The following is a 15,039-nucleotide window of genomic DNA, read 5'->3' as shown; positions in this document are numbered from 1 at the left end:
CTTCTTACTAGTAAAAGAATCCCCTATGTTTCGCTGAGCATAGGGCCACCTGAAATAAAGACTAAATTTCCAGCCACCACTGGTGCTAGGTGTGGCCACACAACCAGCTCTGCACAATGGAGTCTCAGTGGAAGTATTGTGTGGGACCCTGAGAAGATTCCTTAATGGAAGAAGCCCTGCTCTTGCTAGTCCTTTTCTGGCTGGAATGTAGATTTGGTGGCTGAGCCTAAGCTGCCATCCCGAGCCAAGGGGGCAGAATCCTAAGGGGCACACAGCAGAGCAACAAGAAAGGCTGTATAGCTGATGATCACAGAGGCACCAAACTGGCCAGGTTCCTTTAGTTGGAGAGAAAACAACCCTTTTCTACTTCCATTATTTTAATAGTTTCTGTTATCCACAACTAATCTTTGGTAGTACTGGGACTTAACAGGTATACTTAAGAATCATGTTTTCCAAGAATGTGATTCCTGATTCCTTAAAACCTGGATCAGCTTGACATGTTTTCTTAGCTGTTCTTTGTGTCCTTGAAGCAAGGACTCTGCAGGACCTTCACCCTGTGTGCCTGTTCCAGAGACCATGGTGTCCCACACTCTTCAACTAGCCCAGAAATCCCATGGCTTCTGAGCTGGAAGTTAAATTTAAAATGAAAGACATAATTTTGGGGAACTTGCCACATCAAATCATAATTATGTTCATTCATTAAGAATAAAAATAATGACTACGTCTAGCATGTTTTAATGTTTTACTATGTTAAGTGCTAGGTACCTGATATGGAGCATCTCATGGAATCCTTCTAACAGACTTGCAATTTGGTGCTGTTGTCATTCCTGCACTGCAGATGAGAAAATTAAGGCTCATCCACCCAGCATGGCTCAGTGGTTGAGCATCGACCTATGAACCAGGAGGTCATGGTTTGATTCCCAGTTGGGGCACATGCCTAAGTTGCAGTTGGGCCCGATCGCCAGTGGGGAGGGGCGTGCAGTGGACAGCCAATCAATGATTCTCTCTCATCACTGATGTTTCTATCTCTATCTCTCTCTCTCCCTCTCCCTTCTTCTCTGAAAGCAATAAAAAAATATTTTTTAAAGAAAATAAAATTCAGGCTTTCACCACTGCCTTCCCAAAACATCACCCTGACGACTCAGCCCTCCACCAGGCCCTGAGAGCACCCTGTCCCTGCTTCCCCACATGGTCTGCTATCAAAATAAAGAAGGTGAAGGGCAAAACCTCTCTCCTTGGTGCTGCTGTGTGGACAGAGATGCACTCTCTGTGCACCAAGTGCAGGGGGCTCTCACTGAAAACAGGGTCTTTTCTTCTGGCAGCTTCTTCCTTGATCTCCCACCTCACACATAACCTGCCCAGCCGGAGGCAGGATTTGCATTAACCTCTGCTCACACTTGACTGATGATATCTAATTCCAAACCGCATGGCTCTGTCTAGCATTGACAATGCTCTGAACTTCATGTTAGTTCCTGAGATTGGTTCACACTTTCAATCACTTTAAAGGGCCCGACTGCAGGCTCAGGGATAAATTCTATGCTGTTCTCTAAATTTATCACCAACTTAATTTAGAATCTGTACTTGTCTGCACCTGTTACCTGGACCTCTAGTTAGATGCCATAGTCCAGAGCCTGGCTTGGGTTCTGATCTCTGAATCCCATTAAAAAATCCAGCTGCACAAAAATATCAGGTAAGATAAATATTTGGCCTTTACATTATAGTCTAAGATGATTTGGTATTAGACAAAATTGATCAATGTACAGGTTTTCATTCTGAAGTAAAATAAGTTATTTCTCAAAATAGTGCTAGTAAATAAAACATCTGGTGAGAAAACATTTCTCTTATGCTGAAACCAAAGCACAGACTGAATATGTTGATGATGCCCTAGGTAACTAATGGGAAAGGCTTCCTGAACATTCACAACTGAGGAGTTAAACACATTTTGGTGAATGGAAATGATTGGAATCCCCAGAGAAAGGCTGACTGCGTAGGGTCTGCCTTCCCTTGTCAGCAGCAGTCACAGGCATCGTCCATCTGTAATAAATGTGCCAGAGAGCTTGGGCCAGAACAGATGCTACAGTTTACAATTACCCTCAAAAAATGAGCAATCTCAAATCTCGTGTTGGTTGTCCAGAGCAGTATCAGATGCTTGTGCTGTGGAAAGGGAATGTGTGGGCCGCTCTGAACGTCTCTGTACTCACCTCCTCTGCTGTCATTTGATGCAAGACACTGCCACCTCCTTCCTAAGATGATTGTGAGAGCTTCCTAACGGAGCTCCTTCTTCACCCTCACTCTATTATAGTCTCCTCCCACAGCACCTAGAATGATCCTTTACAATGTCAGAGCTCATGGCCTTCTTCTGTGCAAAATTCTGCAGTGCCTCTCAACGCACTGCGAGCAGAGGTTGAATTCCTCGCAACTGTCTGCCAGTCCCTCTGAAATCTGACCCCCATCCCTCTGACCTACCCAATTTCCATATTCCTATCCATCCCCACGGTCTCCTTGCCATTCCTCTGCGGCAGCAGTGGGTGAGTTCCTGTGTCTGGGATATGACTCCCCCAGGTCTTCTCCTAGCTTTTGCTCAGCTGTCAGATTCAACAGGCCCAGCTTGACTCTATAACACTGCAGCCTGTCTTCCCCTCCATTTGTGCTGCTCTGTATCATTTCTGACATGCCATGTGATTTTTTAAAATTTAAATTTTATTTTTTGATTACAATTTACACTTAATATTATTTTGTATTGGTGCTTAGACAATCATATAAAGTGTTCCTCTTGATATTTCCAGTACCTACTTGGCACCATACATGTGTGGACGAAAGGGGCCACATGCTAACCTGACCAGCTCAGGGGAGGCCTGCATGGCAGTCTTGCACACTCAGAGACCTAACGTAACCAAAAAGGATGGTCTGAAATTAAACTTTAACTAAAAGCAGTTATGGTGGGTACTTATATCCTAGGCTGGTATCTTCACTGACAAGATCAACCTTTAGCTTAACTGAGCATATCTGTCTTTTTGCATCTATGATAACATACCTTTTGAAATGTCTGGGTAACTTGTTAACTTCCCTTTTTCCGGAGCCCTTGGGGCACAACCTAATGTGCTGGGTGCAAGGACAGATACCACAGATTCCTTCATTATCATGTTAATTGTTTCTGCACCCACCTAGGTATGTGTCCATCATTTTACTTTTTATCCAATTTCAGGGGTTCCCTGGCTTTGCTTTCTGCCGCCTCTCTAGTCTATCACCAATGGATTTCATGTAACCCACCTACATCCCTTTCCTTTGATTGCAATGTATAAATGCAGATGTAACCGGCCATTCTCTGGAGCATTATCTCAATTTGTTGAGGTTCTGCTTCCCAGCATATGTCGACAGTTTGGCTCAAATAAACTCACAAAAGTTCTTTACAGGTTTCAATGGTTTTTTACGTTAACACATGGTTATTACAATAGTGGCAGCCTGGTGCATGACATTCGTGCACTGGAGTTGGGGGGCGGGGGGGTCCCTCAGCCCAACCTGCCCCTCTCGCAGTCCAGGACCCCTCAGGGGATGTGCCTAAGTGGCTGGTGAATATTTATGTAATTAAAATATTAAAATCCTATCTAATAAAAGAGAAACATGGTAATTAGCCATACCTCTGCTACCCTTCCCATTGGCTAATCAGGGTGATATGCAAATTAACTGCCAGCCAAGATGGCGGCCAGCAGCCAGGCAGCTTGAAGCGAACATGAGGCTTGCTTGCTTCAGTGACAGAGGAAGCCAATGTTCCACGCCTGCCACTGCCGGCCTCTGAGCTTGCAGTTTGAAACATTGTTACAAATATAGAAGCTAAACAAAACCCCAGAAACCTGCTTTCAACCAGCCGGGATCTCAGAGCTGGAGTTGAAACAGTGTTTCGATTATAGAACCCGAACAAACCAGATACCTGTCTTCAGCAGCCAAGCCTCAGAGCTAAAGCTGGCCCAGAATAAAAAAATAAATAAATAAATAAAGGAGCGGTTGGGAGCTTCAGTCACCCACCAGCCTGAAAACAGCCCTCAGCCCCTCACCCAGACTGGCCAGGCACCCCAGTGGGGACCCCCACCCTGAAGAGTGTGTGACCAGCTGCAAACAGCCATCAGCGCCTCACCCAGGCTGGCCAGGCACCCCATTGGGGACCCCCACCCTGATCCAGGACACCCTTCAGGCAAACCAGCCGGCCCCCACCCGTGCACCAGGCCTCTATCCTATATAGTAAAACGGTATTATGCCTCCCAGCACCGGGATCAGCGGAGCCGCGATGCTTCCCGACACCGGGATCAGCGTTAAAGGGGGCAGCACCCAAAACCCCTGATCGCCCTGCGGCTCTGTGTGTGAAAGGGGGCGGGGCCACAACCTCCCTATCCGCCCTGCTCTGTTCGTGACAGGGGAAGGCACCCCAACCCCCTGATCAGCCCTGCTCTGTGCCTGATAGGGGGGAGCTCCCCAACCCTCTGATCACCCTGTGGCTCTGTGTGTGACAAGGTGCAGCGCCCCAACCCCCTGATTGGCCCTGCTGTGTGTGTGACAGGGTGCAGCGCCCCAACCTCCCCCCCCCCCCCCACGGGCCCTGCTCTGTGTGTGACGGGGTAGAGCCATAACCTCCCCATCGGCCCTGCCCTGAGTGTGACAGGGTTGGCGCCCCAACCCCCTAATCTGCCCTGCTCTGTGCCTGATAGGGGGGAGCTCCCCAACCCCCTGATCGCCCTGTGGCTCTGTGTGTGACAGGGTGCGGCGCCCTAACCCCTTGATGGGCCCTGCTCTGTGCAGGACGGGGGGAGCTCCCCAACCCCCTGATCGACCCTGCTCTGTGCATGACATGGTACGGAGCCCCAACCCCCCTGATGGGCCCTGCTCTGTGAGTGGCAGGGAGCAGCGCCCCAACCTCCTGATTGGCCCTGCTCTGTGTATGACAGGGGGCGGCACCCCAACTCCCCAATCGGCCCTGCTCTGAGCCTGACCAGGGGCTGCACCTAGGGATTGGGCCTACCCTCTGCCACCTGGGAGCAGGCCTAAGCCAGCAGGTCGTTATCTCCAGAGGGGTACCAGACTGTGAGAGGGCACAGGCCGGGCTGAGGGACCTCCCTCCCCCGAGTGCACAAACTTTTGTGCACTGGGCCTCTAGTAATTAATAATGAGGACTTCCGGTCAAGATGACAGAATAGGAAACACTCACCTCCTGCCATAATCACATCAAAATTACAACTAAATGATAGAACAACCACTCTTGAGAACCACCTGAAGATTAGCTCAACAGAATTCCTCAACAATTACCAATTATGGACAGTTTTTCTCTACATCCCCCATCTACTTAATTTTGAACCAAATCCCTGCCATCACACCATTTCATCCACAGATACTTCAAAATACATTTCTAAGTGTTAATTCCTTTGTTTTTAAACATAACAATTCTATCAAATCTAAAATAACTTGTTAAAAAGCAAATTTCTAGTCAATGTTCAAATATTTCTTAAATTGTCCCAATCCCATGTTTACCAGTTTGAATCTAGATCCAAAAATGTCCCATGCATTGTAAATCCTTGATAAATCTCTTAACATTCCTTTTATTCAATAAATGCCCCCTTTATTTTTTTTCTTTGGAGCTAATTTGCTGAAGGGCTGCCTCATTTGTCTCTACTTTTCAGTTAATAGTTTATGATTCCTGATATGAGTCGCTACTCACATTACTGCAATTGCCTTGTTTTCCAGTGTGTTCACTTGAATTAGGATTTAAAGGTTGCTAAAATGTGGCTGCTCGTTGGATATACAGTTTTGAGAATTGCGTGTTTTAAAATTCATCTTCTAAAAACTGCAAACTATTGACTTGAGTCTGGTCAAGTCGAGAGAACAAGGTGCTGGAGGCATACCCACTAGTTCCCATGCTGAGTTCTTCCTGCTTCAGAGGCGGTTTCCTTTAAACGTTACGGTGTCTCCTCCGCGTAACCTCGCTGCCGCCCCCCCCCTCCCCGGTCTCTGGACTTTCCTCCCGGCGCCTCCGGAGACTCGGACTCGCTTCCTCGTCGCTCTGCCCCCTCCCACTTCCTGCCGGGCCAGCCGCGCGGGCCGGGCGCACCTGCAGGACGCGTTTCCATTGGTGACATCTTGGCGGGCCGGCCCGGCACTTCCTCCTTCACACCCCGTGACCCGCGTCCGCTCGCCGCCCTCCCAGTCACGCGGCCTCTGCCTCCGGGACGCAGCCGCGCGCCGGCCTTCCGGACTCGGACCCCGGCCCGTCGTGGTGAGCCGCGCGAGCGGGCGACCCCCACCCGCCACCCTCACCCCCGCGGTTGGGGTCCCTTTTCCCCGCCGTCCCCCCAACCCCTCCTCCGCCGCCCCAGGAACTTTCCTACCCCCACTCCCACCCCCACGGTCCCAGGCCAGGAAGTTCCCGACTCGGAGCTCCGCCCCAGCCCTGGGGGCCGCCGGCTCCTTGTGGGTCCGGGAACCCCCTGGGCCTCCCTGGGAAGCCCCCCTCGACCGGGAGCTCGGCCCTGAGGCCCGTTGGAGCCGCGCGAGAACTCTTCACCCCTCTCCCCCCCTCGCCGCCGCCGGCGTCCCGTAGCCCTCGGACCCGGGGCTCCCCTCCCGCCGCGGGTCGGGAGGCCTGGAGCCTTGTGCCCTCTTACCGCCCCCCCCATCCCCGCGCGTCGGGTTGAGCCGCGCTCCCCGCCCTCGGCCCCCATTTGCTCCCCCCGCGCGCTCAGCTTGCCCCCCCCCTCACGCGCGCGCGCAGTTGCTCCGCCCCGGAAGCGGCCGTTGGCCCCGCCCAGGCGCTGGCTGGGGCGCCCTAGGCTCCGGCGTTACTCCCGGCCCCGCCGCGGGGTCTGTCGGGCACCAGGTCGGAGGCGGGGCGAACTCGTTCCTAGTTCCGGTGCCCGGTCGCCCCAGGAGCTCCACGTCCAGGATGGCGGCCACGCTTCCCGCCGAAACCGCCCGACGCGCCCCTGGCGGCTGGCGGCGCCTCCGCCCGCACTAACGCGCTCCCGCCGGCAGTTTCAGTTTCAGGTGAGCGAAGACCGGGAGATGCGCCTGCAGTTCGCCCGGAGCCCCCTGCGTTTCTGAGGCGGCGGCGGCGGGTCCTGTGGCCTCAGCCGCGCTCGCTGGATGAAAATCGACCTCGGCCCTGCTCCCCTCAGCGGTAAGTTTGACAGGAAGGAGCCAACCCTGTGGCCCCGAGGGGCGCCGCCCGCGGGCTGGGACTTAGAAATGGGAGTTTCCGAGTCGTTAGGGCGCCCGGACGGCCTGGCTTGCGTGCCGCCAGCTGCGGGTTGAAATGAGTTTACAAATGAGGGCGAAATGCCCTTCGGGCCTCCCCAGAACACGCTGGGAAGGAGGGCCGAGTCCCCGTCCCGAACCTTCCAGAAGGTGGGAGGCGCGGTTGGCGCCTTGTTTACTGCGCAGATAAACGTAATCGCCCGGCCCGCCCGCCTCGAGGGCGCGCCCGGTTTATCGCGATTGGATCCGCCTGGAGGTGAGCGAGTCCCCGGAACCAGGAGAGCGATGAGCACATGCGGAGCCTCGCGGGAGGCCGGGCGGTGGTAGGAGCGCGGATCTCGGCCCGGATTAGCGTCTTAGACGAACAGTTAATATTCATACAAGGTTCCCCCACATGGTGCCTCCTGAATAGTCGCAGGAGGCCAGTGAGAGAAGGCAAATGGGTAACATTTAAGGTCACGTCCAGAGAAGGTAACGTGGGCTTCCAATTCTGTCTGTAGCTTAGTTTTCAGACACTTTTCCTGCACTTCAGCCCGGAGTCAGGCCTTTGGGGCGGCCTTATCCCGTGGCTGTGGGTGGGGGCAGTGTTTTTCCTGTTAAAAGGGTATTTCATTCAACACTTCCTCCCCTTATTCCTTCTCAGTTAATCAAAAGGTTAATGTTAGGTCATAAGAAGTGCAGTTGTCGGGTAAAACTGGGAAAGAGTGTTGAGTGTCTCTGCTGCCACCCGGGGTGTTTGTGAATTACAGCCCCAGCGACTTCCTCTGGGGCCCATCCCCGCGAAGACACGCTGCCGCCCCCATCCCAACCCCCATGAGTGCTCCTGCTCCACCCGCCTCGATATTTACATTTTCTGCAGGTAGTTTTTTGTGTAGAAACCAGGGAATTGAGTTGTTCCCTCCAGGCAAGTAGGAGTTTCCTTGCTGTTAATCCTCTGCATTACCCTATGAAAAGGTAAACCTTGAGGTGCTTGAGGGCGGGCCAGGTGTGCACTTGAACTAGGGCAGCCCCCAGCCCTGCTTTCTCAGAGGAAGGCGCCAGGATCACTAACTGACCTGGTTGCTCTGGGGAATTCTCAGGCACTGAGGCAGGGTGGCCATGTTGCTCTTTTTTAGGACAGTTCGTACCTTCTGGGAGTGTCTCTGGCTGTTGGCATCCCTCCTTGTTTTGTAAGGTGAGCTAATTTAAGGAATGTAATTTATGTTTGTGTTATATTCAAGCATAAAATTTTCTTAGGAATGTGAAATTGAAAAGCTTGTTCTTAGTACTGTCTCAGCAAACAATATAAATGTGTAGAGCAACGACGACCCTTTCGACCCCATCGGAAAACACATATTTTCGATGGTCTTAGGAACCGTGACACCGCTCCTCTATCGTCTCCAGGCAAGTTCGCCCACATGCAGATACGCCCACATACAGTACCCGGAGTGATGACATTGCGCCAACCCCATCACATACACCCCGTACAAATACAGGTGTATGTGACAGGGTTGGTACCATAATATACTTATGCAGACCAGTCACACATGTAGAGAGCAGCTACTATGTAGAAAGCAGCTACTCTGTTAAAAGCAGCAGTATTGGAGGTAAAACAACACTTCATGAGTTATAATTACTGGGCAAATGTAAAGTCATGTACTGTAAAATCAACTACTGTAAAAAAAAAAATCTATACCATGGGAACTTAATCTGGATGCTGATCAGTCTTTTTATATTCAGCAGTGATTGATATGAATACTGCCACCTTGTGATAGTAACAGGTATGTAAAAAAAACACAAAATGGTAAATCATAGGAAAGTTTAATGAACTGTATTGATTGAACTATGCCATGTATCATCTTTTGTATTATTAAAGCTATTGTTATATATTATTTTCATTAGCAAACCATCCCGTGACAATGGATCGTGTAGAGAAGAATATTAAGAAAAGAAAATATAGTGAGGATTTTTTACAGTATGGTTTTACCTCAATAATTACAGCAGGAATTGAGAAACCGCAATGTGTTATTTGTTGTGAAGTTCTATCAGCCGAATCTATGGAGCCGAACAAACTAAAACGCCATTTTGATAGCAAGCATCCGAGCTTTGCCGGCGAGGATACCAACTATTTTAGAAGCAAAGCTGATGGACTCAAGAAAGCCAGACTTGACACTGGTGGCAAGTAACACAAACAAACATAGCAGCTGTTGAAGCTTCATATTTGGTGGCACTCAGAATCACCAGAGCTATGAAACCTCACACCATTGCTGAGGATTTACTGTTGCCAGCAGTCAAAGACATTGTTCACGTTATGATCGGAGACGAATTTATTACAAAATTGAGTGCAATTTCCTTCTCTAATGACACTGTCTGCAGAAGAATAGATGACATGTCTGCTGATATTCTTGATCAGGTAACCCAGGAGATTAAATCTTCACTTCTAATATTTAGTATCCAGCTTGATGAATCCACAGACTTTGCAAACTGTTCACAGTTACTGGTTTACATGAGGTATATTAATAATGGCAACTTTAAAGGTGAGTTTCTTTTTTGCAAACCTCTTGAGGCGACAACTACTGCACGTGATGTATTTGACACAGTTTGTTCATTTCTGAAAGAGCATAAGATTTCTTGGGAAAAGGTTTGTGGTGTTTGCACAGATGGTGCTCCAGCTATGCTAGGATGTCGATCTGGATTTCAAAATTTGGTACTGAAGGAGTCACCGAAAGTCATGGGAACTCACTGTATGATTCATCGGCAAATATTAGCAACGAAGACACTGCCACAAGAGTTACAAGAAGTAATGAAAAGTGTCATAAGTTGTGTCAATTTTGTAAAGGCGAGCACTTTAAACAGTTGACTGTTTTCACAACTGTGCAACGAGTTGGATGCGCCAAACAATGCTCTGCTATTTCTCACTGAAGTGAGATGGTTGTCGAGAGGAAAAATTTTAAAACGTGTTTTTGAGCTTCGTGATGAACTCAAAACGTTTTTTAATCAGAAAGCAAGACCACAGTTCAAAGCACTTTTTGGCGATAAAAGTGAACAGAAAATAGCTTACTTGGTTGACATCTTTGCCATCTTGAATGAGTTAAATTTATCACTGTAAGGACCAGATACAACATGCCTCGATTTGTCTGAAAAGATCCAATCATTCCAAATGAAACTTCAGCTTTGGCAAAAAAAAAAGTTGGATGAAAATAAAATTTACACGTTGCCTGCCTTATCTGCTTTCTTTGAGGAACATGACATTGAACCAGATGAAAGGATTACGATGATAATTTCTGTGAAAGAACACTTGCACATGCTTGCAGACAAAATTTCATCGTAATTTCCAAATCTACCTGACACCCCATTTGCACTTGCCAGAAGCCCATTCACAGTTAAAGTTGAAGATATTCCTGAGACAGCACAAGAGGAGTTCATCAAACTTACTAACAATGATGTAGCAAGAACTGATTTCTCTATAATGCCAGTTACAAAATTCTGGATCAAGTGTTTGCAGTCATATCCTGTTTTGTCTGAGACTGTGTTGTGCTGCCTTCTTCCATTTCCAACAACATATCTTTGTGAAACAGGGTTTTCCAGCTTGTTAGTTATCAAGTCTAAATACAGAAGTAGACTTGTTGTGGAAGATGATCTTCGTTGTGCTCTTGCAAAGGCTGCCCCGAGAATTTCTGATCTGGTGAGAAAGAAGCAAACGCTACCTTTGCACTGACGTTGGCTTTTTACACATACTGTTGCAAAATGTAGCAATGTAGTTTACTGTTGTTATATTAAGACTCTTACCCATGCTACACCATGTTTCAAAACAAAATTTCATTTAATCAGAAATATTTCACAATACAGTGGTGCCTTGACTTACGAGTTTAATTCGTTCCATGAAGGAGCTTGTAACTCAAATTACTCATATGTCAAATCAATTTTCACCATTACAATGAATTGAAATGCCATTAATCTGTTCAGGACACCCAAAAAACACTGCAATTGTTTTGTTAAATGTTTTTAAATAAGAAAAATGTATTTAAAAATAACAAACATTGTATAAAAACACAATACTGAACAATAGAATGTAGTGCAATAAATTTGTTTTATTAAGTTTAATGTACAGCATTTACCTTGGAGATCAAATGACTTAAAGATGCTGATGGAGTTGGAGGAGAAAGGCTGAACTGAATAACTGAATCTTAGTTGCTGATTTTTTCCCATTTTCGCCACGCTTTCATCACTTTCATCTACAGGAGTTTTCAATAAAAACCTGTCCAATGAGATCTGTTTCATCCTCCATTTCAGAATATTTCTGAAATGAGTTAGGCAAGTGTCATTAAATAGCTCCATCGCATGCCCAGTTGCAATTGTTTCTGGGTGTTTCTTTTGAATAAAGTCTGAAAGTTTCTCCCACATTCCCAGCATTTCCTTTATCTCACTTATAGAGATAACCTCCCCCTCCTCCATGTCATCTATTTCCTGCAAAACCTCTGTGTGCTGCTGCATCTGTAGCTCCTTTAGCTCCTGCATTGTCAGTTCCTCGGAGTGCTCCTCGATGAGCTCGTTGATGTCACCTTCATCCATGTCCAGGCCCATGGACTTGCCGAGGGATACAATCTCCTCCACCACTGCCACTTTGGATTCGAGTCTTTCAAAATCCGTTTCAGATACTACCTCAGGCCACAGCTTCTTCAACGCAGAAGACAAGGTCCTCTTTGTAACACCCTGCCAGGCCATATCGATAATTCTGAGGCATATCACGATGTTATAGTGGTCCTTCCAGAACTCTCGAAGGGTGAGGTTTGTGCTCCGTCACCTCAAAGCAGTGGCGGAACAGGTGCTTGGTGAAGAGTTTCTTGAAATTAGAAATCACTTGCTGGTCCATTGGCTGTAGGATAGGGGTGGTGTTAGGTGGAAGGTAGAGAAACTTTATAAACTTGAACTCTTCAAGGATATCATCTTCAAGGTTAGGTGGGTGAGCAAGTGCATTGTCCAGAACAGAAAGAGCTTACAGTGGTAGGTTATTTTCCTGGAGATATTTCTTAACGTCAGGACCAAAGACCAAATTCACCCACTCCACAAAGATCTGCCTGGTGACTCACGCCCATGGGTTTGCCCTCCGCATAACCTGCAGTTTTTCTTTCAGAATCTGATGTGACTTAAAGGCTCTGGGGTTTTCCAAATGATAAACGAGCAGCAGCTTAAGCTTGCAGTCGCCGCTTGCATTGGCACACAGTGCGAGGGTTAGCCTATCCTTCATGGGTTTGTGGCCTGGCATCCTCTTCTCTTCTGCCATTATATGTTCTCCTTGGCATCCTCCAGAAGAGTCCTGTCTCGTCACAGTTGAAGACTTGCTGGGGGATGTATCCTTCTGCTGCTATAATTTCAGCAAACGTTTTGAGGTAATCCTCACCTGCCTTTATATCCACGCTCACTGCCTCACCATGTCTGACAACGGAGTGAATGCCAGTCCTCTTTTTAAAATTTTCAAACCAACCAGACTGGCTTCAAATGGCTCTCCCGATGTCTCGTCCATTGAAGTGCCTGGGGCCTGCTGCAGCAAATCAGCGTAAATAGCTCGTGCCTTCTCACAGATTATAGCCTTCGTCACGTTATCTCCTGCGAGCTGCTTCTCCATTAACCACACCATTAGCAGCTTCTCCATATTTTCATGGTTAGATGTCCGCTGTTTAGAAATTATTTTAACACCCTTGGCTGGAGTTGTAGCCAGTATCGACTCCTTCTGCTTCAGTATGGTGCAGATCGTAGAAGAGCTATGCTTGTACTGCTTCGCCAAGTTGATTACACACACGCCTTGGTCATGTTTTTCGATAATTTCTTTAATTCAATGCACATCATCCGCTTCTCAGCACTGTCCTTTGCACTTACTTTCTTCAGTTCCATGGTTGAAAAAACGGAAGTTTTGCAAAATAACTGCAAGCGCAAATGCAAGCACAACTCTGATGCTTCAACTAAGAGCTAACCGCTTAAAGTGAACGAGTGAGACACGATGCTGGGCTGATGTGGCGTTCACTGTGATGTTCGCTGCACCAACTAGCGGTGGGGTATCTGAAGCTGGCTCGTAACCCGAATTTTAGCTCACAAAGCAAAAAATCGGCCGAGAGACGGCTCGTATCTTGAAAAACGGGTTAGTAGGGACACTCGTAAGTCAAGGCCCCACTGTAAAGAGGTTTTAAAGTCATGGGGTGATACCAGCTAGTAGATAGTGTGTGGAGGGCCAAAGTTGCAAGACTTTAGAACCCCTTAGCCTTGTGGTTTGTGTTACAATGTTAGTGGAAAGCCACCGGGACTTTGAATGGGAGAGTAACAAAGTCACCTTAAGCTGGAACACTTCAGCAGCAGATTGAGTCATTATGCTTAGAGAAGTTTAAGAAAGATCCTGGTATGGGATATTGATATAGGAATTAGAAATAGGGCAATGCAAAAAGAAATTGACAATTTGATCATTGAGATCGTGAGGGAATTATTTAGCTCATTCTTTGCCATGCAATCTGCTCTGACTGAAGATAGAACTGTAAGAAGCATTTACCAGGTGTACTGGTTAATCGGGTTTTTTTTCCAATAGATGGAATTACACATATGTTGATATATATGCGATTTGATATGTATACTATTTTGTATTGACAGCAAGCTTCAAAACTTCATATTTCAAATTTGCTGAAGGTGTTAACATCATAGATATTTTTACGCTTAAGAATGTCGAATTTCGTGCCAAAAGAGCATTTTCGGGAAGTTTTATTTCGTTACTCTATTTTGAAGAAAAGTGCTGCTGAAAGTTACATACTTTGTAAAGCTTATGATGAAGGTGCTCCATCTCAAGATACTTGTGAACGCTGGTTTAAACACTTCAAAAGTGATGATTTCTATGTGAAAGATAAAGAACATTCAGGTCAACTGATAAAGTTTGAAGATCAATAATTACAAGCATTATTGGATGAAGATGAGTGTCACACTCAAAAACAACTTGCAGAAAGATTAAACGTTGCTCAGCAAACTATTTCCGATCATTTATAAGCAATTAGGTCTCTGAATGGTTTGCCTCAAAACAAGAAAAGTTCTGTTGGGACGGTACCCACAAATTACCTGAAATAAGGGGGAAATGTGTAGCTAGTGATGGACATTACTTTGAATAAAGCACTTTTGATGTTTTCTTCGATTACAAAATCCTCATTATTAACCAGTACACCTGAGTATCTCTGGAGCTGTGAGCTAATAGTTCAGGTACACCAAGGCCATTGATGCTCACATCCTTTCCTTGAGATCCGTGAGAAATCGACTCATTATCTCACCACAAGTGAATGGAGCCCATTTGCCCTTTCTCTATAATAGAAGTGTGAGAGATGAAAGGAAATGAGTAAAATGTATATTGAAATAATACATGAATTATGTTAGGTCATAATCTATTTATTAATAAACAACAAAATGGGATAACAATAACAGACATAAAAACAAAAACATGAGATATGAAAACGGCAAAAATATGATATAAAAATAACATTGATGCAATGACTGATAAAGTGATTAAACTTATTCTAATATCTCCCTGTATACCACATTAAGAGTGAAAACACTTTCAGAGTGCTTGACTAATTTCCCTTGTGATGAAGTACTTACAACTTTAACATCACACGCTCTTAGAACTCAAGAGAAAGCAACATATAACTGACCATGTGTGAAAACGGGTTCAGGTAGGAATATTCCTACTCTGTCTAGAGTTTGTGCTTGTAATTTATTAATAGTCATTGCAAATGCTGGCATCATGGGAAACTTGTCAATTTAAATGGGAGGCCAGTGTCAGATGGGGACAGATCAATT

The sequence above is a fragment of the Myotis nattereri genome, assembly GCF_964212035.1.
Source record: "Myotis nattereri genome assembly, chromosome: 13".
Lineage (NCBI taxonomy): Eukaryota > Metazoa > Chordata > Mammalia > Chiroptera > Vespertilionidae > Myotis > Myotis nattereri.
Note: the sequence above shows the minus strand (reverse complement) of the source record.